Raw genomic sequence first — 27,050 nt, 5'->3', positions numbered from 1 at the left:
GAATGAAACTTAGAACAGTTTCTTACAAAAATAAACTCAAAATGGATCAAAGACCTGAATGTAAGATCTAAAACCATAAAACTCCTAAAAAAAAAAAAACCCACAAAACTACAACAGTAATCTCTTTGATGTCAGTCTCAGCAGTACTTTTTTGGATCTGTCACCTCAGGCAAATGCAATAAAAGCAAAAATAAATGATAACGACTACATCAAACTAAAAAGCTTTTGCACAGTGAAGGAAACAATCAACAAACAAAAAGACAACTTAATGAATGGAGGAAAATATTTACAAGTAATATATCTAATAAGGGGTTAATCTATATAAAATATATAAAAAATTCACACAACGCAACACCAAAAAACCCGCAAAAAATGTGATGTTAAAATGGGCAGAAGATTTGAATAAGACATTTTTCGGAAGAAGACATACAGATGGCCCTTAGTCACATGAAAAGATGTTCAAAATCACTAACCATAAGGGAATGGAAATCAAAACCACAATGACTTGTCACCTCACACCTGTGAAAATGGCTATTAACAAAAAGACAAGAAATAAATGTTGGCAAGGATATGGAGAAAAGGAAACCCTCATGCACCGTTGGTGGGAATGTAAATTGGTGCAGCCACTATGGAAAACAGTATGGAGGTTCTCAAAAAATTAAAAATAGGACTACCTTATGCTCTACTAATTCCACTACTAGGTATTTACTGAAAGAAAACAAAAACATGAAACAGGAAAAAAAAAAATAACAGTCAGATTTGTTGATTTCAGAATCCTCCCATAACCCCAGGTTAGGTCTGTTACCTGGATGCCCCCTTGCTAGGTCACGTCTTCTTTACTATTTAAATGAAAACACCTAAAGTCTTGTGGGGGCAAATGCTATGGGAAGTCTAGAGACCTCCCCAAAGGATCTGAGTAAATCCTGGGGCCTGCATTCTCTGAGTTACCTCTCTCACTGACTCTGTCTGACATATGTCAGAATCCAACTTGAGCTTCTCTCCTCCCTAATCCTGTGGAGACCACATCATAAAACCTGATAATACAGAGTAGTGTATACGGCAGACTCATCCTAAAATAGGGATTATGCAACAATACAACACATTAAACAATTAACTTGAAAATTAATTGTCCTTGTTCCTGAAAATCCCGTGGCTCCCTACCACCCCAGGGTCTCTCACTGGCCTGCTTTTCTCCTCAGGCCACAAGGACGCAGGAAGGATGAGCCTGGCCCATCGTGATAGTGCTCCTCTTTGGATCTGGCAGAGAATTCCTTGGAATACCTTCACCTGCAAAATCGGGGATATTGAGACTAGGTCTCAACTGTTTTCCATTTCAATTAAGTATGTGTGATTTCAATTTTAGAAACATGGTTCGGAGTCATCTCAACGAAATGTTTTATGAACCCAATTTCCGGCTTACAAATAGTTACAAAACTGACTCCTTCTCAGCCACGTGTGGGTTGGGAAATTAAGAACAATTTAAATGGGTTTCACTGTCCCCGGTTGCTAATAATTCAGACCACAAGCCCCACTCACACCCCACGTTAATCAGTCCCTGTGGATTTAGGGGAGGAAATAAGAGAATGACAGGCACAGGGATGTGTGTGTGTGTGTGTGGGGGGGGTATTCCAGCATGTGTATTTAGTAGGCAATGGGGTGTAGGAAGGAGTTAAGCCAACAAATCTGCCTTACACCTCACTTTGGTCAAACTGTTTTTAGGAATCAAGTTGCAAATCATCACTTACCCCTGAGAGCAGACTTGACTTCAGTAGAATTAGCCGGCCTCCCAGGCTGCCTCTGGAGAACCATCAGCCCAGGAGGGGCATGGGGGTGCTGGGTGCAGCTGGCTGATTGCAAATCAACAACACCTATTCTACTTTGGATTCCCTGTGGCAGTGGTTCTCAGAGTGTGGTCCCTGACCAGCAACATCAGCATCAGCTTTACCAGGGAATTGATCAGATGTAAATTCCCAAGTCCCACCTCAGATCCCCTGAATCAGAAACTCTGGGGTTAGGGCTCAGAAATGTGTTTTAACATGTCTTCCACTAGCAATGCTGATGGGCACACCAGCCTGAGATCCTCGGACCTGATGACCCCCTCCCCCAGATCTTCCTGAAGTTAATGTTGGGCATTCTGTATATTTATATGCAAAGTCAGGCCTCCAAATCTGGTGAGATCTGCTCAAGCATTTCTGTGTAACGGGAAAACAATTAAAAATAATTTTATTTATACAGATAAATGAATTGAAAAGGCACAGAGAGGAGGCTGGATGGTGCTGCTTTAAATCACTAGGCACGGGGACGCCTGGGTGGCTCATTCAGTTAAGCATCTGCCTTCAGTTCAGGTCATGATCCTGGGCCTGGGATTGAGCCCTGTATTGGGTTCCTTGCTTAGCAGGAGGCCTGTTTCTCCCTCTACCTGCCACTCCCCTGCCTGTGCCATTTCCCTCTGATAAATAAATAAAATCTTTAAATTGCTAGGCACAGTCATGGCCTGAATATCCTGTGTCTTCAGGGGTGAGGTGCTGGGCAGATCAGCAGTCCCCCAGCCAGCGGCCGACACACAAGTACATAAGGCCCCGAAAAGTCTACCAGGCTATCGCAAAGCCCTGGGGTCCTTTCAGCACTGACTCACTTTTCCATGTACTCTGTGGAAGCCTGACAGAAGTTTGTGCTGGATTCTGAGCTAACAGCCCTTCATTTTACAACACTAGAGTGGGTATTTTTTTTTCCCATTTTATGAACGAGGAAACAAGGAAATTCTTATGCTGTTCCCATTAATGGGACAAATTTCAGCAAGTTTACACAGGTAGTAAGTTGGGGGGCTGGAATTCACTCCAGAATGCTCGACTCCAAAACCCTGCCCTCATCTGTAAAACCCTGACTTCTCCACTGAGAAGGGATGAGGGGATTTACAGGTAAGCTCATAGTGAGTGGGAACAGGAAATGCTAAGGCCAGGCAGGAGCCCACCGCCAGACGGCCATGTGCAGCTCAGCAGTCCCCACAGCCCCTACTGGGTGTTACCTAGTGGCAATAATTCATTTACACAAAGGAAAGTTTGGTATAAACGTTCACTCAAATCCAATAGGTAAGGAGGGAAGCGGTTACCAGAAAGGCTCAAATGCAGTGTGGTTGCACTGAAGGGTTAAAATAAAAATATCACTTGATAAATTTGGAATACCTACCTTCACAGAAAACACCGTATTTACTTACAGTATTAGCTAGATAAATGAAATATTACCACAATATGCTTCTGTTCAAATGTGTGGTGAGTTTTGTGTTGTTGTTGTTGTTGTTTGGAAGAATAGCTTTAGTTTTGAACTCTGGACAGGCAAAGAGTGTAGCCATTCCTTGTGTCTCACCTTATGAACTCGAGAAATGAGGCAGGCAGCCCAAAACATTTCTCTTGCAGTTTGGGCAGTCAACACCCTCCCAGGAATGCACTTGAAACTAGAAAGCTTGACCAAAGCCAAGCAAGCTAAGCACTTTGTTATTTCTATTATTGTTTCAATAACCATCTTCGACAAACTTCCCCAGTCTTGTCTTCTTGAAAAAAGAAGGAAATTTGTTTTCCCTGGTAATGGGAATAACTTATGAAAATAATGCCTCACACTACACAGAATGATGCTACAGACAGGCATTGCTCAAACTGGGCCCCCTGCCTGTTCCTCACAAGTGTATGAGCTCTGCCCTTGCAAGGAGGGGTGGTGGCATCCACATGAAACACCGGGGAAGTCAAGGCATTTCTAGGCTGAGGGCGGAAGGAACATTAATTATTCCTCTGAATCCTATTGGGTGAAGTGGAGTTTTTTTCTTTTCTTCCCCAAACACAACAGAAGAATTATTTCCTAATAAAACTTCCACCAGGCCAGACAGTGTTGATGGAACATAATTTTTAACATGCAGTGGCCTGGAATCTGACAGATATTGGCAGAGTAGGTGCCCCTGTTTTAAAAAGCTGAATGTGGCTGACAGTAATGTCACTGCTTCCTTATGTCTATTATAGTCAGTGCAAGGTTAGACAAATACATTCCCACCAGCACAAAATAGCAACCTTCCAAAATGTATGTCAGTGGTGTATTTACAGCCAAATCCAGAAGGAGCTTGTACTTCTTATGCTGTTCCCATTAATGAGACAAATGTCAGCATCCATAAGCTATTTTTTTGTTCCTGCTTATCAAATCTTTCAAAAAATTGATAACTAGTCTTTATAGATTGTGAAAGTCAGATATAACTCTGAATGTATTACTTTACTGGACCCCTTGGGGTAAACTTATCACCTAGAAACCATTTTACATGGACGATTTGACTTTCATGTGGCGTGTCATAATGCACCCTAGATGGAAATCTAAAATAAAATATCTGGACTACAACCTTCCTCTTGGTAGAATTTATGATTCCCTCAGTACAATAATTTTGAAAATTGTATCCCTTAAGCTACAAGACTTGATATATTATTAACTGCTTGAATTGAAGAAGCTTTCCAATAGGCTTACGTGCTATCTAGAGGCACGGATTAATGTCTATAGAACTACAAGCTTATCTCAAACTGTTTTTCAGCAGTCTAAACTGCCAGCTTCATCTTCTTTCTAGGACAGAACAGAGTGTCCATTTCATCTCTGGCGTCTCCAGGATGCGCTGCTTTTAGGAGAGCTCTTCCAGAAGACGGGGACCGGGGATCCACTAGAGAATTGGCTGTGTTCAGTCCATTGCACCCCAGGGAGGTTGACGTCCACTTGGGGCTCTTATCTTTCTATTTCTCATGGAATTTTCTGGTTTTAATTCTAGTCTGGCCAGACTGAACTGGTGAACAGAAAATGCTGGTAGGAGGGAGTCTGGAGGGCACCGTTTTCAGGGATTTAGAGAATAGCTTTTCTTCTTTAACTTGAAGGGCCTTGTATTGTTGGGGGAGGGGGGAACTGTTCAACTGTCCTCTGCTTGCTTTTAGTGCTCTTCTTCTCTTATTGATGCTGAGCCTTGAAAGTCAGCAATGACCACGAGAACCACTAGACTGTCCAAGGGCAGAGAGGGACAGAAATCTTTCTGCAGGGCTCATTCTAAGAAGACTCATTTCCCTTTCGGTCATGCCAAAGTTGAGTCGGGAATGCATTTAATTATATATTTTACAGTCACCTCTGTATATCGTAAAGATATTACTAATCGTCCTGATATAAGGACAGCTTCCATAAACATTATTTCTAGGGACACCAAAGTGCAGGGCTTGAGAGCACATTGCCATAGAAACCAGTGTGGCCTGTGGCCATAGGTACTGGGAAAATATGGAAGTGTTTAGGATCAGTCACTCTGCAAGAAGACTTGAAATTTTACAGCTTGTGTGTGAAAGAAACAGATTGAGGTTTTCCCCAATTTGACAACAATCCCAAAACCTTACGTGACATTATCTGTAGCAAGTTGCAGAGATGAAATAAACTTTTACAAAAACTATGAGTAATAGGGGCACCTGGGTGGCTCAGTGGGTTAAGCTTCTGCCTTCAGCTCAGGTCATGATCTCAGGGTCCTGGGATAGAGCTCTGAATTGGGCTCTTTGCTCGGCAGGGAGCCTGCTCCCCTCCCCTCCTCTGCCTGCCTCTCTGCCCACTTGTGATCTCTATCTCTGTCAACTAAATAAAATAAAAATATTTTTAAACTCTTAGTAATAAAACTACATCTTTATCACCCATATTAGAGGATAGACTAAAGGGGTAGTCAATTGTAGGGGAAAATTTTGAGGTGTGTAGCCAGCCAGTCGATTTAAGTATGTTAATTTTGTGGCCTTTGTGAGGTTTGTAATTTGTTGTGATTTTTTCCCCCAACCTAAATAAATATCAATAATTTTGTATTCTTTTAAAGAGGGCCCTCCAGGGGCACCTGGGTGGCTCAGTCAGTTAAGTGTATGCCTTCATCTCAGGTCAAGATCCCAGATCTGGGATTGAGCCCCATGTCGAACTCCCTGCTCAGCAGGGAATTTTCTTCTGCCCCTCCCCATGCTCCTTCTCTCTCACAAAACTAAATAAATAAATAAAATCTTTTAAAAATAAATAAAGAGGGCCCTCCAAATCAGGTAAGTTTCAGGCCCTGTAATACCTGGATCCACCTCCAGGAGGGGGTTAATCACGCTTCTCAAAGCACCCAATGCCAAACTTTGGATAATATAATCATCTTTAAAAACAAACAAACAAACAAAAAACAGATTTTATTTATTTATTTGACAGAGAAAGAGATCACAAGTAGGCAGAGAGGCAGGCAGAGAGAGAGGAGGAAGCAGGCTCCCTGCTGAGCAGAGAGCCAGATGCTGGACTCCATCCCAGGACTCTGGGATCATGACCTGAGCCGAAGGCAGAGCCTTTTACCCACTGAGCCACACAGGCGCCCTATATAATCATCTTTTATGTGTATAATTTGATCAATTACCATGACTAAGCATTTAGAATTTAGAGTTTTAATATCTTTCTTAAAGCTAAAGCATCATATGTATCTCCAGAAATCATTTTAAGAGAATATATTGAATATACAGCAGGTTGACATTGGGATTCTTTTTTCAGGTTAGCATAATAGATTTCTCTGGAGGCTCTAAATTTCTCTGTGAAACACAAATATTTATGGTGACTTTCTAAGTTTCCCTTTTTTCTTGCTAGTTATTCAATTATTTATTAGTCATCTTTAATCATCTCTGTTAGAAAGTATGTATATACCAAGGATTTTGTTCAGCTAGTAAATGTTCATGTGTCAGATTTAAAACTACATTGAGAATTAGGGACCTGGGCATCTGGATGGCTCAGTCAGTTAAGCATCTGCCTTTGGCTTAGGCCATGATCTCTGGGTCCTTGGATTGAGTCCTACATCAGGATCCCTGCTCATTGGGGAGTCTGTTTCTCCCTCTACCCCTCCCCCTGCTATTCATGTTCTCTCTCAAATAAATAAATCAAAACTTTTTTTTTAAATTTAAAAAAAAGGGACACCTGAGTGGCTCAGTCATTAAGCATCTGCCTTTGGCTCAGGTCATGATCCCAGGGTCCTGGGATCGAGCCCCGCACTGTGCTCCTTGCTTGGCGGGAAGCCTGATTCTCCCTCTCCAACCCCCCCGCTTGTGTTCCCTCTTCTCTGTCTCTCTCTCTGCCAAACAAATAAAATATTTAAAAACAATTAAAAAATTAAAATAAAAAAGAAAATGTGACCTGACTTATTTAATAAGTAAGTCAATGATCAAATATACTCAATCAAGTAACAAGTCTATTACTTAAAGATACTATTAAAAAAAAGATACTATTTTTTATGAGAAGATCCAAAGTTACCACTTCAGTGATCATCATTTATAGGAAAATGTTCTCTTTGAGGGAGCTGAGGGCTGGTTGGCAAGGTGAAGGTAGTGTTTGTATTTCTATGGCCTTCCCGGCAGCCAATATACAGCAGGCCGTTTCTAAACGATCTCTGTGCTGCAGGTGGGAAGGGAGCCAACAAGCACCCTGACTGATGTAGGGCCAAAATTGGAGGCATATTGGAGAGAAACCCATCTACTTCCTCCAGACAGCGTGGGGGACACTTGCCTGGGAGCAGTGCAGATGATTCCAGGATGTGTCTCTTGCCAGCCATGAACTACAAGCCACGCATGGGCCATGGGACCAGGAAACAATGGTTTGCCCTTGGGAAATTTCTGGGACTTTCTGGGCTATGGTAACCTCCCCACTCATCTTTCAGCCAGGCTGTGGGAAAACGTCTTTGAATATAAAACCTGGAGCTTCTTTTGGCCCTTCAAAGAAAGATTGACCCTGCAGCAGACGACAGATATTCGAGAAAGCACCACAGAGTCACTTCACTGGGAGACTCCTGGGCACACATTCCTCTTTGTTTGCTGTACAGAACACCCAAGTTTGCAGTTGGTAACTTTAGCTGTCACGGAACCTTTGCATTTGTAGAGCATTTAGCTTATTGACCTAGATGTTCTCATGTTTAGGAATAAAAAAAGTAGTTTAATTAATTCACAATAAAAATCCTCCATTTCATAGAAGATAAAACTCATATAACCCAAACAGAATTGAATGTGTGATCTGATGCAATCATCAGCATGCAGCAGCCTTAAAAATTACAATATCTGACCTTAATATGTGTGAATCTATCAGGATTCCATTGTCGACATGTATATTTTTCAATATTCTTCTCTGAGCTGAAATCATGTCATTTATATGCAAATGACCATATCTTCTGCAGCTGCTGCTTCTCCGTTGAAGCCGAGGGACTTATTTGCACTTAATAAAGCCTCATAAATAGGTTTTGCCTCTAAAAGAGTGGGGGAGCAGGAAACCCATCGTAGCCTTTTACAGTTACAAGCTTCTTTTTGTTTTGAAAGCTAGGGGCCACCCCTAACAGGATGGTTCTCAGTTGCCAAAGAAATCCTCACGCAGCCAGTTGCCCCCCTTCCCTCCTTAGAAAACAAATGTGCCTGTCCTTCACGAGGCCTTCTTCCATTGAAGCTGGAGGCAATGTCCAATCTCCAGCAGGGGTTGCGCTTTAACCCAGACTTCAGTGCAAGGAGGGCTACCATGTGAGAAGAAGCTCTTGCCAGGCAGTAAGAGCAAGTGCCCGCTCGTTCGGGGAAGAACTCCTCAGGCCTCCTCAGACCGCCATGTCTGAGGGGAGGAGGAGCTGGGGAACTTCTGGGCAAGCAGAGAGGAATTTTTCCTTTTATGAGTTACCAGTTTCCCTTTTAAAACACTCTACATAGGGGTACCTTGGTGGTTCAGTCTGTTAAGCATCCGAATCTTGATTTAGCTCAGGTCTTGATCTCAGGATCGTGAGTTCAAGCCCCGCATTGGAATGCCCAGCGTGGAGCCTACTTAAAAAAACCCAAAAAACAAAAAACACTCTATATAGAGAAGGAGCAACATTGGGGATTGTTTGTACTCTCTGACGGCCCAAACAGCATTAAGACAACATTGAACATATCTTCATTCATGTGAGTAGTACACAGCATCTCTCTTCCTCCTTCCCCCACTCCCATCTCCCTAGCTTGCCATTTTTTTTTTTTCAACAGAATTGGATGACAAAGGACGATCGATCGTATGAATCCACCCGTTTTCTCTTAATGCTCCTATAAAGCCACCCAGGCTTCTACTTTGTGGTCAACAGAAGCATTGCATTTGCCACTTAAGATCACTTAAGATATACTTAAAAAAAAGAAGAAGAAGAAGAAGAAGATTATGGGATAATTGTCTCCCGCTGTTAGATGCTAAGACAAACCTGAGGCACTTATAAAAAATAAATAATCATGGGAAGCAGGGTCATTTATTTTTAAAGCACTGTGTTGCTGATTTGGTAATAATGACCTATTATCCTTGTCAGAGTAATAGACTGTTCCTGGAGCTTCATTTCTGGTGTGTGAGCAACTGACATAGCAGAGATGATTATACTGTCTGATAAATGTGTATAACCATCAAAGACACTGGTTGACAATACCATCATTAAATTGTCACCAGCCTGGCAGAGAGACAAACATCCCTACCACATCAACCTATAAGAGATGTTTATAACTGCAACAATGTTCAAGCACGATATTAGTGCACATAACTGAAATCACACACCCTGAAAATCCAGCCACTAGGAGCAAAGTGTGGCCAGGGAAGAGCTGGAAGGGGGAAATATCTGGCCCTTGAATCAGGAATCCCGGGCTCCCCTCTGTAAGCCTCAGCGTCTTTCATTTTAAAAATAGAGATAACATAAGAGACTATGGACTCTGAAAAACAACCTGAGGGTTTTGAAGGGTCAGGGGTGGGAGGTTGGGGGAACAGGTGGTGGGTAATGGGGAGTGCACGTTTTGCATGGAGCACTAGGTGTTGTGCAAAAACAATGAATACTGTTACGCTGAAAAAATAAATAAAATGGAAAAAAGTAAATAAAAAAAATAAAAATAGAGATATCTATCCTCTCCATCTCACAATAATAACTATGAGTATCAACATTTTAAAAGATATAAAATACAAAATAATAATAATAGATTCCATCTTTTTTGTATGAGGTTGCTCTTGATAAAATTATTTAAGATTTTATATTGGTTTACTTTTTTAAAAATGTGATAAAATACATTTAATATAATTAAATTATATATAATAAATCTATAATAATCATATAATAAATATATATAATATTATCATCTTAACCTTTTTTTTTTAAAGAAAGATATAGAGTGGGGGGAGGTGCAAAAGTCAGATGTTTAACCAACAAAGCCACCACGTGCCCCTCACCTGAACCATTTTTAAGAGTACAATTCAGGGACACCTGGGTGGCTCAGCCTGCTAAGTACCTGACTTCGGCTCAGATCATGATCTCAGGGTCCTGGGATCAAGTTCTGCATCAGGCTCCCCATTCAGCAGGGAGTCCACTTGTCCCTCTCCCTCTGTTCCTTCACCCCCCCTCCCAAACTTTTGCTCACTCGCTCGCTCTCTCTGAAGCAAATAGATAAATAAAATCTTTTTTTTTTTTTCAAGAGTACAATTCAGTGTTAGGTATATTTGTATTGCTGTGCAATCATCACCACCATCCATCTCCAGAACACTTTCATCTTGCAAATCTGAAACTTTGCACCCATGAGATAATAACTCCCATTCCCCTCTATCCCTCCAGACCCTGGAAATAATCATTCTACTTTTTGTGTCTATGAATTTGACTACTCTAGGTGCCTCATGTGTAGAGTCACACAGTGTTTGTTCTTTTATGTATGGCTGATTTCACCTAGCATAATGTCCTCAAGGTTCATCCACATTGTAGCACATGTAAACATTCCCTCCCTTTTTAAGGCTGAATAATAATCCATTGTAGTTATACATCACATTTTTAAACCGTTCATCCACTGAGAGACACCAGGGTTGCTACTATTTTTGGGTTATTGAGAGTAGCACTGCTATGAACATGGATAAACAAATACCTCCTTGAAATTCTGCTTTAATTTTTTAAGAAGATTTTATTTATTTGTTTGACACAGAGAGAGAGAGAGCGAGAGAGAGAGAGAGCGAGCATAAACAGGGAGAGCAGGTGAGGGTGAAGCAGGTTCCCTGCAGAGCAGGGAGCCTGAAGTGGGGCTCTATCCTCGGACCCTGGGATCATGACGTGAGCTGAAGGCAAATGCTTAGCCAACTTAGCCCAGAAGCTCCAAACCTCTCTCTCTCTCTCTCTCTCTCTATATATATATATATATATAAATAAAATCTACTTGAATAAAATAAAAATTACTTAAAATTATATACATATAAAATTATAAGTTTTCTTTATTTTTAATTTATATTTATTATATTTATATTATTTTTATTTATTTATCTATTTATTTTTAAGTAATCTCTTCACCCAAAGTAGGGCTCGAACTCACAACCCCAAAATCAAGAGTTGGATGCTCTACTGACTGAGCCAGCCAGATGCCCCTTGAAAAAACCTTTTAAAAAGCAATACGAGCTACTTGGACCTGTACTCTATACACTGCTTACAGAGTTTGATATTAGACTAAAGTAAAAGACTAGAATTTTGTGAATAAATTCCATACTGTTCCATATTTTGTCCGTTGTTTGGGTCATATGAGAATCTTTTGAATCCCAGCATTCTTTCACTAATCAGCATGCTGCAGATGTTAGCATAAAAGTCATTAGTGAAAATGTTGAGCAATTTAGGACTGAGGGGCCAACCTCTAAGTTATTCTTCCCAGAAACCTTCCTCTGGAGTTATGAAATTTCTTAAGTAGCACCATTAGGATTATTCAACAAGTTAAAAACCTTCTTACCTGAAACAGCCAGTGTGCAGTTCTTTCATAAGGGTATCACAAGATTCTGGGTGAGGCTGAAATTCCAATACTCTTTGTCTATAAAATGTCCCTGATTTCCAATACATACAAACCCCTTCAGAAAAAGGAAAATGCATTTAGGTTGGCATGATCTTACCAAACCTGCACTATCCCTAGAGATCACTATTTACATTGGAAACTGGTAAAACCATCTTTAATATAATTAGTTCTAGGTTTATTGACTACTTATTCACAATATTTATTCTTTACTCACAATTTCTTAAAGATTTCTCTTGTCATTTCAACAATTTAGCCTATAGAAATAATAGCGATACCACAAATAGCCACTGTGTGTCCAGTATTATGTGCCAGGTACTGGTTAAAGGGCTTTATGTTGAATTATTTCCCTGCCAATGAGGTAGACTATTATCCCGGTTTTACAGGGGATGAAACTGAAATTTGGAGCTGTTAAGTAAATCGCCAGGAGAAAAAATTAGATGCTAGGTGTATCTGACTCCAAAGCCTATTTTCCCATTCTCTTATAATCTATTATATTACATTCCCTTGAGATACAATTGTTCAGATGTGGAATCTTGGACAAGCTGGGGCTCCAGTACTTTTTACTAACATTTGTTCCATCCTTTCATGTCAATATTCCAGGCTTCTTATCCAGAAAAAAAGGTAGTAAAATAGGAGTGGAGAAGTTCTTTTCCTTACTGCAACTATATGCTAACATAGCATCATTATTTACAAGCTGGGGCTTTTCCTTTCCCAGAACTCCTTCTGCTCTAAATTTTTAATTTTCTTTAGCATTTTACCCATTTCTGGACAATAGTCTTCCTCTAAAACATGAGTTACTCTAAGACCTTGGGTATGTGTCATCCTGTTTACCATTCACCCACATCCATCAGAAAACTTGCTATCCAACCAAAAGCTTGCTACCTCACTGGATAACTCCAGCTTCTCTTCCTCACTGGAACCTTGCAATAGTCAGAATCCAAATGTGCACTTATTCATTTTCATTGTTTGCCTTTCTTCTAATGGAGTCACGGTCATGTCATCAGTTAACAGGCCTTTCCATTGACCCCATCAGAACTGTGTGCTTTAGAGAAAGCCAACTCTGCACCACACAACCTGCCCATTCTCTGACTGAGTTTGGCAATAGCACTTCACTTGGTGTTGTATGTGTCATACACATTTCCTCTCATAAATTCTCACTGCATTCTGAAGAATTGCTGGGGTGGCACACTCAGAACATCAAGAAAACAAATCTGCATGACTCTGTTATATAGGAAACTTTCCATGTGATAGGCAGGGAAGTTCTGATGTGAAGAAGGGACATGGAGTAGTGGTTAACAGCTCAGGCTTGGAGTTGGGATGGTGCCATTTAACTTTCCTCCATTAAAAGTAGGGATAGGGGGCGCCTGGGTGGCTCAGTTGTTCAGCATCTGCCTTTGGTCAGGTCATGATCCCAGGGTCCTGGGATCTAGCCCCGCATTGGGCTCCCTGCTCGGTGGGAAACATGCCTCTTCTTCTTCCCCTGCTTATGCCCCCTCTTTCGCTGTGTCTCTCTCTGTCAAATAAATAAACAAAATTGTAAAAAAAAAATAGTATAAAGACAGATCCTAGTCTTTCAATCTGTCATTAAAAAAAAAAGTAGGGATAGTAAGTATGGGATAATTGGATAATGTTACTTAATGGATGTAAGTGCTCATTAGCACAGTGCTGCTCATAGCATCATTTTTTTTTTAAATTTCTTGGCCCCATGTAAGATTTTGATCAAGTGATCAAAGCTCCTTCCCATTCTACACTATTAGCCCAACAGCATATCCAGTCTATTGACTCGAAGTGAAGACACGTAAACATTTTCTAAAGGCTTTGTGAACACTTTCCTCATCCTCTAAGTGGTTCATGTTTGTTTAATTTTGAGTACAGAACAGAGAGTTGATTAAAAGGCATTGTTTATAGTTGAAAATATCTTTTTAGAAAATATCTTTGGGTTTTAAAACCCTAGGAGAGGGGAATTAACTCATGACAGGACTGATTTCTTCCCAATTTAGGAACCCCTTCACTCATGCTCCATCTCTCTAAAGGCCTCAGAATAAGTAGGAGCAAAGTGAGCTTGGGATGAATAAAAGGCAAAGCAAGAGCTTCTGCAGCGGTGCTTCCCTGGTTTATATCATAGCTCTGTCTTGGATTATAGGTACAGTTTGGGAAAGTCATTTCAACCCAACTAAAATGACATCATTGCAGCTCTGTGCCATGAGCCTAAAGGTGACACATTAGTTTCTCTTGCTGCTATAGCAGATCACCACAAACTCTGGCTTAAAACAAGACAAATTTATTACTTACACGTCTAGAGGTCAGAAGTCCAAAAGTCAGTGTCACTGGACTAAAATCAAGGTTGCTTGATTTTAAAATCCAGGGCTACATCTCTTCTGGAGGCTCTAAGGAAGAATCAATTTCCTTGACTTCTCTAGAATAGTCGCCTACATTCCTTGACTTGTGGCCCTTTTCTCCACTATTGAAGCTAGCAGTGTAGTGTCTTCAAACATATCACCCTTTCTCTCTCTCTGGCCTTTGCTTCCAGCCTTCCACCTCCTTCTCTGACCCTCTTGCTTCCTTCTTTCATTTATAAGAACACCTGTGAGTACATTGGGCCCGCGTGGATGATCCAGGATACTCTCCCCATCCCAAGACCCTTCACTTCATGTTCAAAGTTCCTTTTGCCATGTAATTTGACATATTCACAAATACGGAAGATTAAAACATGAATAGCCTTGGGGGCTTTATTTTGCCTACCGCAGGTGTATTTTATACATTCTTTCCTCAGTCATAGGGCCCAGATATTATCAGTCCCAGTTTATATTTGACAGGCAATACTTCAAATGGAACAAGTTGGCATTCAAAGAATCTGGAGTTAATCAAATAAAAAGTAGGTATCAGCATGCACTTTATCACATCACCAAGAGAATCAAAACAGTATGATAGTAAATTTGACTTCTTGTCATGTTGAATTCTTCTTTTGATGCTACATTATCAGAAAGAGGTAGTATTGTTATAATGTAATTTATATAGTGCCTTCCCCTGAGTGATGAACAGAATATTCCTCAGAATCCTCAGAGAATTAGTCTATCTCTTTTTATCCCAGCTCAGCCACTCCAGCAATATAATATGCAGCAATATTATATCTGTGTGCTAGAAATAAATCAGACTCACTAAACTTAAGGATGTTCACTTAAAGAAATTCCTTTTGGAGTTCCTTTCCGCTCCCCACCCCCCACTTTCATTTGAAAATGTTCCTTAGGTAGTATAGAGCCATTGACCCACATTAGTTAATTAGGTCAATTAGTCTTTATGTAGTAATTGACACTCAGGTGGCTTTAAATAATTCCCTTTTAATACAGATGTGCCTTGAAAGGAGATTATAACTTAAATTCCTGCCACATAGTAGCATTAAGAAAACACGCATTTTTAAAAAAATATTTTATTTATTTGACAGAGAGAAATCACAACTAGGCAGAGAGGCAGGCAGAGAGAGAGGAGGAAGCAGGCTCCCCGCGGAGCAGAGAGCCCGATGTGGGGCTCGATCCTAGGACCCTGGGATCATGACCTGAGCCGAAGGCAGAGGCTTTAACCCACTGAGCCACCCAGGCGCCCCAAGAAAACATGCATTTATCAACTCTTTCTGCAATATGGTTTTGGGTATAGCAATGATATTGGGTAGAAAAAGCTTAAGGATTTTACCTTGATGAGTTGATTACTCACATCCACACATTGTTAAAAGCCACATGTGTATTTTCCATTTGGACAGGCTGTTCGTAACCCTGAATGCTGAGCCTAATTCAGAACAACTCCTTTTTTTCTTACAAACTTGTCAACATTAATTTCTACATTTTCAAACTCACATTGGCCCTAGCATCTAATCTTGGACTCTCATCAGCAATCTGGACTCTGAATTTTTTTCCTTTCTGCTTCCCTCCTTCAACATCATCCCCATAGCTTAATAAGACAATAACTACAACTTAATGAGTATTTTCTAGGTACAAGACATTTCATATTCATTATTGCTAATTGTTACTTTCAATTAACTAACAAATATTTGTTGAAATATATGCTCTAGATCCTGGAGATACAGCCCAGTGGATATCCTTATCTCCATGTAATATTTACATACTTACTACATAATACTTACATACATACTATAATACTTAGGAAATAGAGACAGAGAAGTTTAGTGACTAGCCTGAGGTCCTGCTGCTTTAAAAGCAAATTATAATCCCATAATAAAGCGTGTTGGGGGGGGCGGTCTGGGTGTGAAAGAGAGAGATCTGGATGGCTATACTCCCAAATACGCACTGTGATTATTACTGGTAATGGGATTGAGGGTGATTTTAAATTTTTTGTACTTCTGTATTATCTGAAATGTCTTCTTTTACCCCCATTTCCTACTTAGATCACTCAAACCACCCCCCACTGATGACTACACTAATGTATTTGGTGTAATCTTTCAGTTTGTAGTCCTAATTTTTTTTTTGTTTTTTTACAGATATTTTAAATTTACTTAGATGGTATCACATTCTTTTCTTACATTTTCCACCTAATACTATGGGTTTTAGATCTATGTTGCTACTTGTACAAGTCTATTGCATGTAACTTCCAAATAATTTTTATAATAAAGCTATTGTAAATAAGCACGAGCCTTCATAATCAGAAAAAATATATAGCAAATCTCTTTTTATTGTGAAGAAATAAAAAAACAATCTTTCTTCTAACATAAGAGCATGAAGCCATAAGTTGCTTTACATAACTTTGCCACAAAAATATCCCAATTGAGAAATATTTATTATGTTGGCGATTCTATTTTACTAAACACCTCTACTTTATAAAAGTGCTTAGATACATGGAACTCTTTTCTATAAATATAGAAAATTAAAAGAGAAAAGAGACTATTTCTTTCTGTGAAGTCTCTGAAATGCTTGACTTATTTTAGGAGGCAAAAATTTCAAAAGACAAAATTATTTTGAAACTGAAAAGAGTGAAATGAACTCATTACAGTGTGTTCTCTCTATATATTAAAAATGAAATTAAAATCATTTAAAAGAAAAGAAATATGACATTGTAATGCAAACAGAAATTGAGGAATATCCCAAAAGGATAGGAAATAGTTGGTTGATGGACAGCACAGGAAAATGAAAAGACAGCCAGGAGAAGTAATAAAGCCTATTGGGAAAAACCTGAAATTTATATATTGAAAGTTCATAATTTTTAACATAAAAATCTAATAATAATTGTTAATCCCTTTTCTTTCTTTAAACTTTAATTTAAGGATAAAAATAGAACTTCAAGTGTAACTTTATTCAGTCATATTTTTCATTAGATAGATATCAAATACTTTCAGTAAAGGCTTGTGTTTAACTTTCAAACTTTTCTTCAAAACAATACACTTCTAGATGAGAGGTGTGAAAAAAATTACATATAACTATGTATTATGGGGAAAAAATACCATGATGAGAGTCATATTCCAAGCAGATATGACTGAAATATTGTGATCCCAGAAAAGGTTACAAAACACTGCTTCTTCTCTTTCTATTTAAGCTAGTTTTCGCTGATAGCAGCGGAGAAGCTTTATAACATAGCACTGGCAGACAAAACCAATTTGCCCTTACTAAAAACAGGGCCTCCTTTTTTTCCTCTTTCTCTCTCCAAAATACTGGGTTTCAGGATGAAGTCATTGATCTAAGATAAATAGCTTTTAGGGAAGGCAGGTCAGAAAAGGAGATTAAAATACAGAAGTTTAAGTGTGTGAAAACTAAAAACAAAATAGTGACCTGAAGTTTCAGAGCCAAATGATTAGAAAAGATGTCTACTTATGTTGATAGGTGACCTGCACAAGGGAAAGGCCTCACCCAATGGTCAGATAATCTATGGAAAAGTCATAGTAGCCTTGCTTCTCTGGAAACTAGAGTTAAACTGGAGACAGAGAGTGGAGGATGAGTCTTGGCTAAGAGCCCTCTTGAATTTGCCTTAAATTCTCCAATAGAAAAACCTAAAGTTTAGGGGGAAACATAGATTTTGATGATTTGATGTAACTTTAAAGATGTAGTATTTCAGTATTTCAATCTAAGACAGAATGTCATAATGATTATGCAAAAAGTTCTCCAATCACATAAAGTTCAAGCTTTGCAAAATTTGGCAATTTATTTAGCCTTTTCATGTAAAATGTAAGTATTTACCTCATAGGACTACCGAAGGAATTAAATATGCCATCCACAAGGCTTAGGGCAAGGTCCAGCATATAGTACATACTCAGTAATGGTAGCTAGTACTGGTAGTAGGTATGATAGGATTTTTTTTTAAAAAAAGAGGTATGTTTACCATTTGAGCATTTATCTGATGACTGAGGTTCAGATCTGAGTTTCTACACCAGTTGATATTAATATGTTGTATGGCTTTTAATAGATCATATTGCATCTGAAGGTGTCAGTTCCTACTAATATTAGGAAATGAGACTTCTTTCACAAATCTATCACTATTGATAACATAATGAGTCCAAGTTTCAGTTCATAAGCTCAAGTATCCAAGAAATGCTTTCATTCTATTTCAAGCCTCCATTCCACTAGATGTTGGGAAAACAATCTCATTCAGTGCAGTTTTCCCTCCCCTTACATTGGGATTGCCTATATGTTCCAGGGGCCTATCACCTGTTGTCAGTTGTCATCAGCTCTGTGCTACTATCTGGTGAGGTACACCTTCTGGTCCTGACGAGCAGTCCACAAAGTTTACAGCTGCGTCCTTCTTGTGTTGGACACCAGTTTCTGTGACTTTTGGGAGACTGAGAAAAGGAATGGGGCACCAAAAGGCCCTGCCTCATCCCTGTAGTATACTCTGACTCATGGGACATGCTTCTGCTGCTCTGCATACACTCCTGGGGCACAGAGGCTACCTCAGTCACCACACCACGTGGCACCTCAACCCTATTGCTCTTGTGCCATTGGCATGGGGAAGTGAGGGAGAATTCTGGAGTCTTGACACCTTCTCAAAGTACACTGGAAAAATGACATTTCTTCTGCTCTCCAATTTCTAAAATTACGCAGAGAGGAGTGTTCTCTTTTCCCCTAAACCTTACCACACCCAACTTTAGAACAAATCCAAGAGAAAAGTGAGCCCAGGTTTTTTTCTCAGGTACTCAGCATCTGAGCTCTTTTCTTTCCCTCTGACTACCTTCCTTTTCCCCAAGTCTAGAGAATCTTCAGTATTGAGGACAGGAAAAATGGGTTTTGATCCATCAGGTATTTTTCTAATTCTTTCGTCTCAAGTCTGGATCTTAATCTGAGATGTTTAAAAGTCGGGGCACCTGGATGGCTCAGTCGTTAAGTGTCTGCCTTTGGCTCAGGTCATGATCCCAGGGCCCTGGGATCAAGCCCTGCATGGTGCTCCCTGTTCAGTGGGAAGCCTGCTTCTCCCTCTCCCATTTCCCCTGCTTGTGTTCCCTCTCTCTGTCAAATAAATAAATAAAATCTTTTTTTAAAATGAAGGATTTGATAACACTTCCTTGAGGAACATCTACTTTAGAGTCCAGTTGTCTCAGTGAAAGAAGCAACAGGAGAAAAAATAAAAACAACAAAATAAAAACAACCAAAAATATTGGTTAATACCCCAGAAGTACATCAAAGCAGGGAGGGATGTATGTTTTATCACTTCCATCCCAAACTACATTTTAAGTACTTTAACTTTCCATAATGAATAAAAAAGTCTTCCAATTAAAATATTTTTCTTTAGTCAGAAGCATGGCTTACTTTATACACTGTTGATAAGTGCTTGATTTTATAATTTCCTTTCAGCCCAAATTGTAAATATTAATTACATACCTTATATGCATGTAAATGGTCCTAACTCCACTCTGCTAGTTGTGGAAACTCATTTCTTTAGTTCCTTTATCCCCTTGTTTTCTCCTTCCAGAAAGTGCTGAACTGTTCCCTTGGTGATCTTTCATCCTCTCCAAATTTACTCCATCCTCTAACTTCATTCTTTTAATAATCCAATATCCAAAAGAATGTGTAGCTTTCTTTTTCATAAAATTGACTTTGTCTGCATGTTATTTCCTAAGAAGTCTAGACACTACAAATCTTATGTAGAGTCTAGAAAAACTTGTTGATAATATAATTTGATGGTGATTATATTAATTTTTTAAAAATCTTGGGGTGCTGGGATGACTCAGTCAGTTAAGCTTCTGACTCTTGAGCTCAGCTTAGGTCTTGATCTCAGGGACATGAGTTTAAACCTTGCCTGTTCTTCATGCTGGGCATGGAACTTACTTAAAAAACAAACAAAAAACAAACAAAAAAAGCAAAAACAAAAAGCTTTGATAACTTTGAAAGTCCTATGTTTTTGTTGCATTTTGATCATTGTTATCTGGATCATCTATGGGTCCCTTGAAACATGATCTGCAGATATTCATCTAAAACTTGTTCATGACGTAAGTAGTAGTATAAAAGAGCTGTTCAATCACTATATTAAATGAAAGAACAGTAAGATATTTGGTCATTTTCAAACACTAATGCATAGCAAGACCATTCGAATCTACATACACCATATACTACAACACTTACATGTGCAATATTTTAAAACTCTAAGTATAGCAACAGCTATGGGTAAAATTGTCTCTAGAATTGAACTATTTTGGTTTATACCTAGAAAAGAATTCCTTAATACATTTAAGGAAGAAGAGAGCGAAATAGAATTTACATTTATAATGTAAGATAAAAAGTTTACAAAAGTGGGCATGAGTTTTAACCCTTAATACTAGGAACTAAAGTAGGAAAAGTATGGTGCCAATCCTGGTTCAGTTCTAGTTCTACCAAGGATTAGCTGAGAAAGTGTGGGCAAATAATTTAGTATTTTCATGGGTTGTTCTCCAGTTCTGTAAATTGAACTTTTGAAATAGAATCTAAGGTTTTTTTTTTTATTGTACCATTCAATTATTTATCTTATAAAAATGCATCAGATAACAATGGAAAGAAAAAAAATTAAAGTAACTTTTAAAGTAAAATAAAATTCATGTAGTGAATTAGTAAAAATGACTGTAGTCATGGGCTTCAGTGCCTTTTCTGGGCAGCTGTAGATCTGAAGTGCTTTAAAGGATAGAACCCCAAGAAGAAGTAGTATACCTACCAGTGCAGGAGTGAAAGGATTGGATCAGTTGTCCTTGATTGAATCAACTTGTCCTCGATTGTTCTCTATTTAAAGACTGAAGTATTAGAGCCATTGGAACAAATATTCAGCATTCATTCTCATTATTCTGTGGGTTATTTGTTTGTTTGTTTGTTTGACATTGCCATTAATAATCAACCTGCTGGGAGAGTTGTCTTTGAATTTTTTCTGATATATTCCCCCAAACATGGGATAAATTCTATTGTCTTTTACAGGTAAAAGGGGTCAGGGAAATAAACTCAGAAGCCATTATATTGCAAGAGTTTTCAGTTTTGCAGCATTGTCAAAGATTTTATGGTTCAGATGGTGACTTCAGTGAAGAAAATGAAAGAGAAGGGGAAGCTATTAATGGAGAATATTTTGAAGATAAGAGTTTCTCTGTTAAACACAACAGAAAATCTCTTTTATCAGTGACAGGGGAAGGATAAAAATGTTCATAGTTCTTCATAACCACAAAACCAACTCCTCATTAAATGGGTATCATGTTGTTTTGGGGCAAGTGAATTCTGTTAAGGAAGTTGTGGGAGAGAGAAAACCAGAAAACAGATGCAGTGAGCAAACCATTTGCTGAGATACTCAGCTGTGGAGAGCTAATTCCCAAACTAGAGCTAAGAAAGAAGAAAAGGTGATATCCTCTTCCTCCTCCTCCTCCTCATCCAGTGACTCATCCAGCTCAAAAGATTCTCAGTCCTTTACTGATTCTGAAAGTACTTCTGAAGAGAAAAATTTGTTTTTTGATTTTTAAAAAAATTTTATTTATTTATTTTAATGATGAGAGCAAGCAAGCACAGGTTGGGGGAGGGGCAAAGGGAGAGAGAGAATCTCAAGCTGACTCTGTGCTGAGCATAGAGCCCTATGTGGGGCTTGATTTCACAACTCTAAGATCATGACCTGAACCAAAACCAATTCTGATGCTTAACCAACTAAGCCACCCAAGTGTTTCTGCAGAGAGATTTTAAAAAGAAAAAAGAAGGGCGCCTGGATGGCTCAGTTCTTAAGTGTCTGCCTTTGGTTCAGGTCCTGGAATTGAGCCCCACATTGAGCCCCACATTGGGCTCCCTGATGCCTGGGAAGCCTGCTTCTCCCTCTCCCACTCTCCCTGCTTGTGTTCCCTCTCTCGCTGTGTCTCTCTCTGTAAAATATATAAATAAAATATTAAAAAAAAAGAAACATAGGAAAAAAGTTCCCAAATACACACACACACACGAAAAGCAATTAAAGCACATTTAGTGAAAGCAAGGCTGAAAATCTTAGAGCATAACACCAGTGTACTGTACACCAGAAGAGTTCCCTCCTATACCTGAAAACAGGTTCCTAATTAGAAAAAGTGTGCCTAAAGCTGATGACAAAGAAAGGAAAAACAGAGAAAAAGAGAGAGAGATCGATCTACCTAACTTTCAGCCTGCTTCCTATCAGAAGAGACTTTCAGTTACTAGATCTAGCAAAGAAATTAAAGAAATAGGACAAAGGATTATCAATTTCCCTCCAGATTCAGATCAAGGGATCATTTCAGACATAGTGAGATGGCTTCACATTGGAGGCAAGAGATTCCGAAAACCCAAAGAATGAGGTTGTCCAATGGTGAAAGCTGAATCAAAGGAGGTTAAGAGTGAGTAAACAAAAGAAACTGAAACAAAACAAATCAAATAAGTCCAGCTAGAGTAAAAGAGAAAAACATAACTTTTTATGTTTTTACATATTTACATATTTACATATTTTTACATATTTTACACATGTTTTACGAAGCATGTGTCCAAGAATCCAAACAGGAAGAGGAAAAGAAAGTTAAAACAATTAATCTAACAGTAAAGAGAGAGACATTAGAATTCAGAAAAAAAGATGATAAATATCATAAAAACAAGGTGAAGAAAGGTGCCAAATCTAAAAGTGGGAGTAAGAGCAAAAAGAAGTCAAAGAGTTAAGAAAAGCATAATATAAAAATAAACAAAATACAAAGCATAATGGAATGAAGAAAAGAAGATGGGAGTCAAGGAGTAAAGAAAGGAATCATAAGAATGTTAGAGAAAAATCTGAGTCTAAGGAAAAAGATTAGGAAAGGGGTAAAATTAGAAGTTTAAATAGAATCAAAGCGCAATGAGCATGATCATAATAAAAATAAGGAAAAGAATAGAAGCACAGTGTAGAAGGGAATGGGATACAACCCAAGGCAGATACAATGGTCCTCACTCATCAACTGCTATTTGTCTGTCCTCACTCATCTAGCAGCCTCAGCCCACATCCCAGTACCTTACTCTCATCTAGAAGGAATTGGGCTCATAGACAAATATGTAGCAGATAAAGTGTCCAGCAGGATTCTGAAAAAGAAAAAAAAAGAGCTTTTATTCTCCTCTCTTTTTCCATAGTTGAGGGGAGATTGAAATGTAATAAAATGGTCCCATTTTTTCAGCAAAAATTAATTCTGCCAGCTACAAGAAGACGTGTAAATGAGATGCCACTTCTCAATAGTTTAAGAAACACATGTTTAAGAATCACCTCAATTTTGCCACCCATAGAGTGAGGTTCTTTTATCTGACCTCAATATCAAAGGGATACTATAAGAGATATTTATACAATATTTTTATTAAAATATCATGTGTTATTTGTTTCAACACCATTTGTTGAATTCATCAGTCTTACATAATTCACAGCACTCACTATAGCACACACTCTCCCCAGCGTCCATCACCCTGCCACCCCATCCCTCCCATCCCCTTCCACTCCAGCAACCCTCAGTTTGTTTCCTGAAACTAAGAGTCTCTTAAGGTTTGTCTCCCTCTGTTTTCATCTTTTCCATTTTTACCCTCTCTTCCCTTATGATCCTGTTTCTCAAATTCCTCAAATCAATGAGATCATATGATAATTGTCTTTCTCTGATTGACCTATTTCACGTAGCACAATACTCTCTAGTTCCATTTTTTGATGGCTGCATAATATTCCATTGTATATCTACACCACATCTTCTTTATCCATTCATCTGTTAATGGACATCTAGGCTCTTTCCATAGTTTAGCTATTGTGGACATTGCTGCTATACACATTAGGGTACACATATCCCTTCAGATCACTACATTTGTGTCTTTGGGGTAAATACCCAGTAGTGAGATTGCTGGGTCATAGGGTAGCTCTATTTTCAACTTTTTGAGGAACCTCCACATTGTTTTCCACAGTGGCTGCACCAGCTTGCACTCCCACCAACAGTGTAGGAGGGTTCCCCTTTCTCCGCATCCTCACCAACACCTGTTTTTTCCTGACTTGTTAATTTAGCCATTCTGACTGGTGTGAGGTGGTATCTCACTATGGTTTTGATTTGTATATCCCTGATGCCAAGTGATGTTGAGCACTTTTTCATGTGCCTATTGGCCATTGGGATGTCTTCTTTGCAGAAATGTCTGTTCATGTTTTCTTCCCATTTTCTGATTGGATTATTTGTTCTTTGGGTGTTGAGTTTGAGAAGTTCTTTACGGATTTTGAATACTAGCCCTTTATCTGATATGTCATTTGCAAATATCATCCCCTATTCTGTCAGTTGTCTTTTGGTTTTGTTGACTCTTTCCTTTGTTGTGCAAAAAAAAAAAAAAAAAAAAAAAAAGCTTTTTATCTTGATGAAGTCCTAGTAGTTCATTTTACCCTTGCTTCCCTTGCCTTAACAATGTTCCTAGGAAGAAGTTGCTGTGGCTGAGGTCAAAGAGTTTGCTGCCTGTGCTCTCCACAAGGATTTTGATGGACTCCTGTTTCACACTGAGGTCTTTCATTTACATTGAGTCTATTTTTGTGTGTGGTGTAAGGAAATGGTCCACTTCCATTCTTCTGCATATGGCTGTCCAATTTTCCCAACACCATTTGTTGAAGATGTTGAAGAGACTGTCTTTTTTCCATTGGACATTTTTTCCTGCTTTGTCGAAGATTAGTTCACCATAGAGTTGAGGGTCTATTTTTGGGCTCTCTGTTCTGTTCCATTGATCTACGGGTCCGTTTTTGTGCCACTACCACACTGTCTTGATGATTACAGCTTTGTAATAGAGCTTGAAGTCTGGAATTCTGATGCCATCAGCTTTGCTTTTCTTTTTCAACATTCCTCTGGCTATTCAGAGTCCTTTCTGGTTCCATACAAGTTTTAGCATTATTTGTTCCATTTCTTTGAAAAAAGTTGATGGTATTTTGATAGGAATTGTGTTAAATGTGTAGACTGCTCGAGGTAGCATAGATATTTTCACAATATTTGTTCTTCCAATCCATGAGCATGGAACGTTTTTCCGTTTGTGTCTTCCTCAGTTTCTTTCATGAATATTCTATAGTTTTTTGAGTACAGATTCTTTGCCTCTTTGGTTAGATTTAATTCTAGGTATCTAAAGGTTTTGGGTGCAATTGTAAATAGGATTGGCTCCTTAATTTCTTTCTTCTGTCTTGTTGTTGGGGTATAGAAATGCAACTGATTTCTGTACATTGATTTTATATCCTGACACTTGACTGAATTCCTATATGAGTTTTAATAGTTTTGGGATAGAGTCTTTAGGGTTTTCCACATAAAGTACCATATCATCTGCAAAGAGTGAGAGTTTGACTTCTTTGCCAATTCGGATGTCTTTTATTTCTTTTTGTTGTCTGATTGCTGAGGTTAGGACTTCTAGTTCTATGTTCAACAGCAGTGGTGATAGTGGACAGGCCTGCTGTGTTCCTTACCTTAGGGGAAAAGCTCTTAGTTTTTCCCTATTGAGAATGATATTCACTGTGGGTTGTTCATAGATGGCTTTGATGATATTGAGGTATGTACCCCCTACACTTTGAAGAGTTTTGATCAAGAAAGGATGCTGTACTTTGTCAAATGCTTTTTCTGCTTCTATTGAGAGGATCATATGGTTCTTGTTCTTTTTATTCATGTATTGTATCACATTGATTTGTGGTTGTTGAACCAAACTTGCAGCCCAGGAATAAATCCCACTTGGTCATGGTGAATAATCCTTTTAATGTACTGTTGGATCCCATTGGCTAGTATTTTGGTGAGAATTTTTGCATCCATGTTCATCAGGGATATTGGTCCATAATTCTCTTTTCTGATGGGGTCTTTGTCTGGTTTGGGGATCAAGTAATGCTGACCTCATGAGTTTGGAAGTTTTCCTTCCCTTTCTATTTTTTGGAACAGTTTCAGGAGAATAGGTATTGATTCTTCTTTAAATGTTTGGTAGCATTCCTCTGGGAAGCCATCTGGCCCTGGACCATTGAGAGATTTTTGATTACTGCTTCAATTTCCTTACTGGTTATGGGTCTAAGGGGCAAAGTGGTATATGGGGTGAGATATAAAATAAAGCATCCAAAAATGAAAAAAAAAAAAAGGTAGTTACAAAGTAGAACAAGAGAAAGAAGCAGACTTAGGGGAAGGAGAGAAGGATGTGATCTAGAAGCCATGACAGAACTGGCAGAGAAGCAAGGAGTACCACAGATACAAAGAACAGGAGTACAGAGGAGAAGCCCAGAAAGTGGACAGAGAAAAGCAACATCAAGAAACAAAGTTAGGAGGGGAAGGAGAAGAGATTCCAGAGCTCAGAGAGAAAAAAAGTCAAAGCAGAAACAATGAAAAATAGAGAAACCGAGAAAGTTCACCTTGGGAAGAAAATGCTGAAGGTAAGAAAAGAATAAGAACATGATCATAAGAGTTTAAATAATAACAGGGGGGAAAGGCTGATAGAGCTTAAAGTCCATTCTCAAAAGGAAAACAAAGTAAGACAATGAAGTCAAGTACTCCACGTTGAAAAATAAGGAGCATGAGAATTCCACATCCTCAATGGAAAATAAAAACCAAAAATCAAAGGGTTGAGAAAATGACCATGTACATGAGAAAAATTTGAAAAATCAGACATAAAAATATTTGATTATGAGCCCAGTCCTAGAAAAAAATGAAGACAAAAGTGGATGAGTGAGTTGTGGAAAGTTCATTTCCATTTGTCTCAAATTCTTAGTAGAGACTTACTGATGAACCTCCTTTATGTTCTTTTTCTCCTTTCATTGTTTTTGGGTTGTTCTTTGTCCTTTTTTTTTTTTTTTTTAATGTGAACTTCACTTAGTTAATCTTTTGGTAACTTG

The 27,050-nt window shown here is 38.7% G+C and overlaps 1 pseudogene; it reads left to right on the top strand.

Moving 5' to 3' along the window:
* Window positions 1–26,829, top strand: part of LOC123953945 — a 43,214-nt pseudogene extending 16,385 nt beyond the window's left edge.
* The last annotated feature ends 221 nt before the right edge of the window (window positions 26,830–27,050 follow it).

Source organism: Meles meles, chromosome 1, assembly GCF_922984935.1.
Source record: "Meles meles chromosome 1, mMelMel3.1 paternal haplotype, whole genome shotgun sequence".
NCBI lineage: Eukaryota > Metazoa > Chordata > Mammalia > Carnivora > Mustelidae > Meles > Meles meles.
Note: the sequence above shows the minus strand (reverse complement) of the source record. Positions and strands in the feature narration are given on the sequence as shown.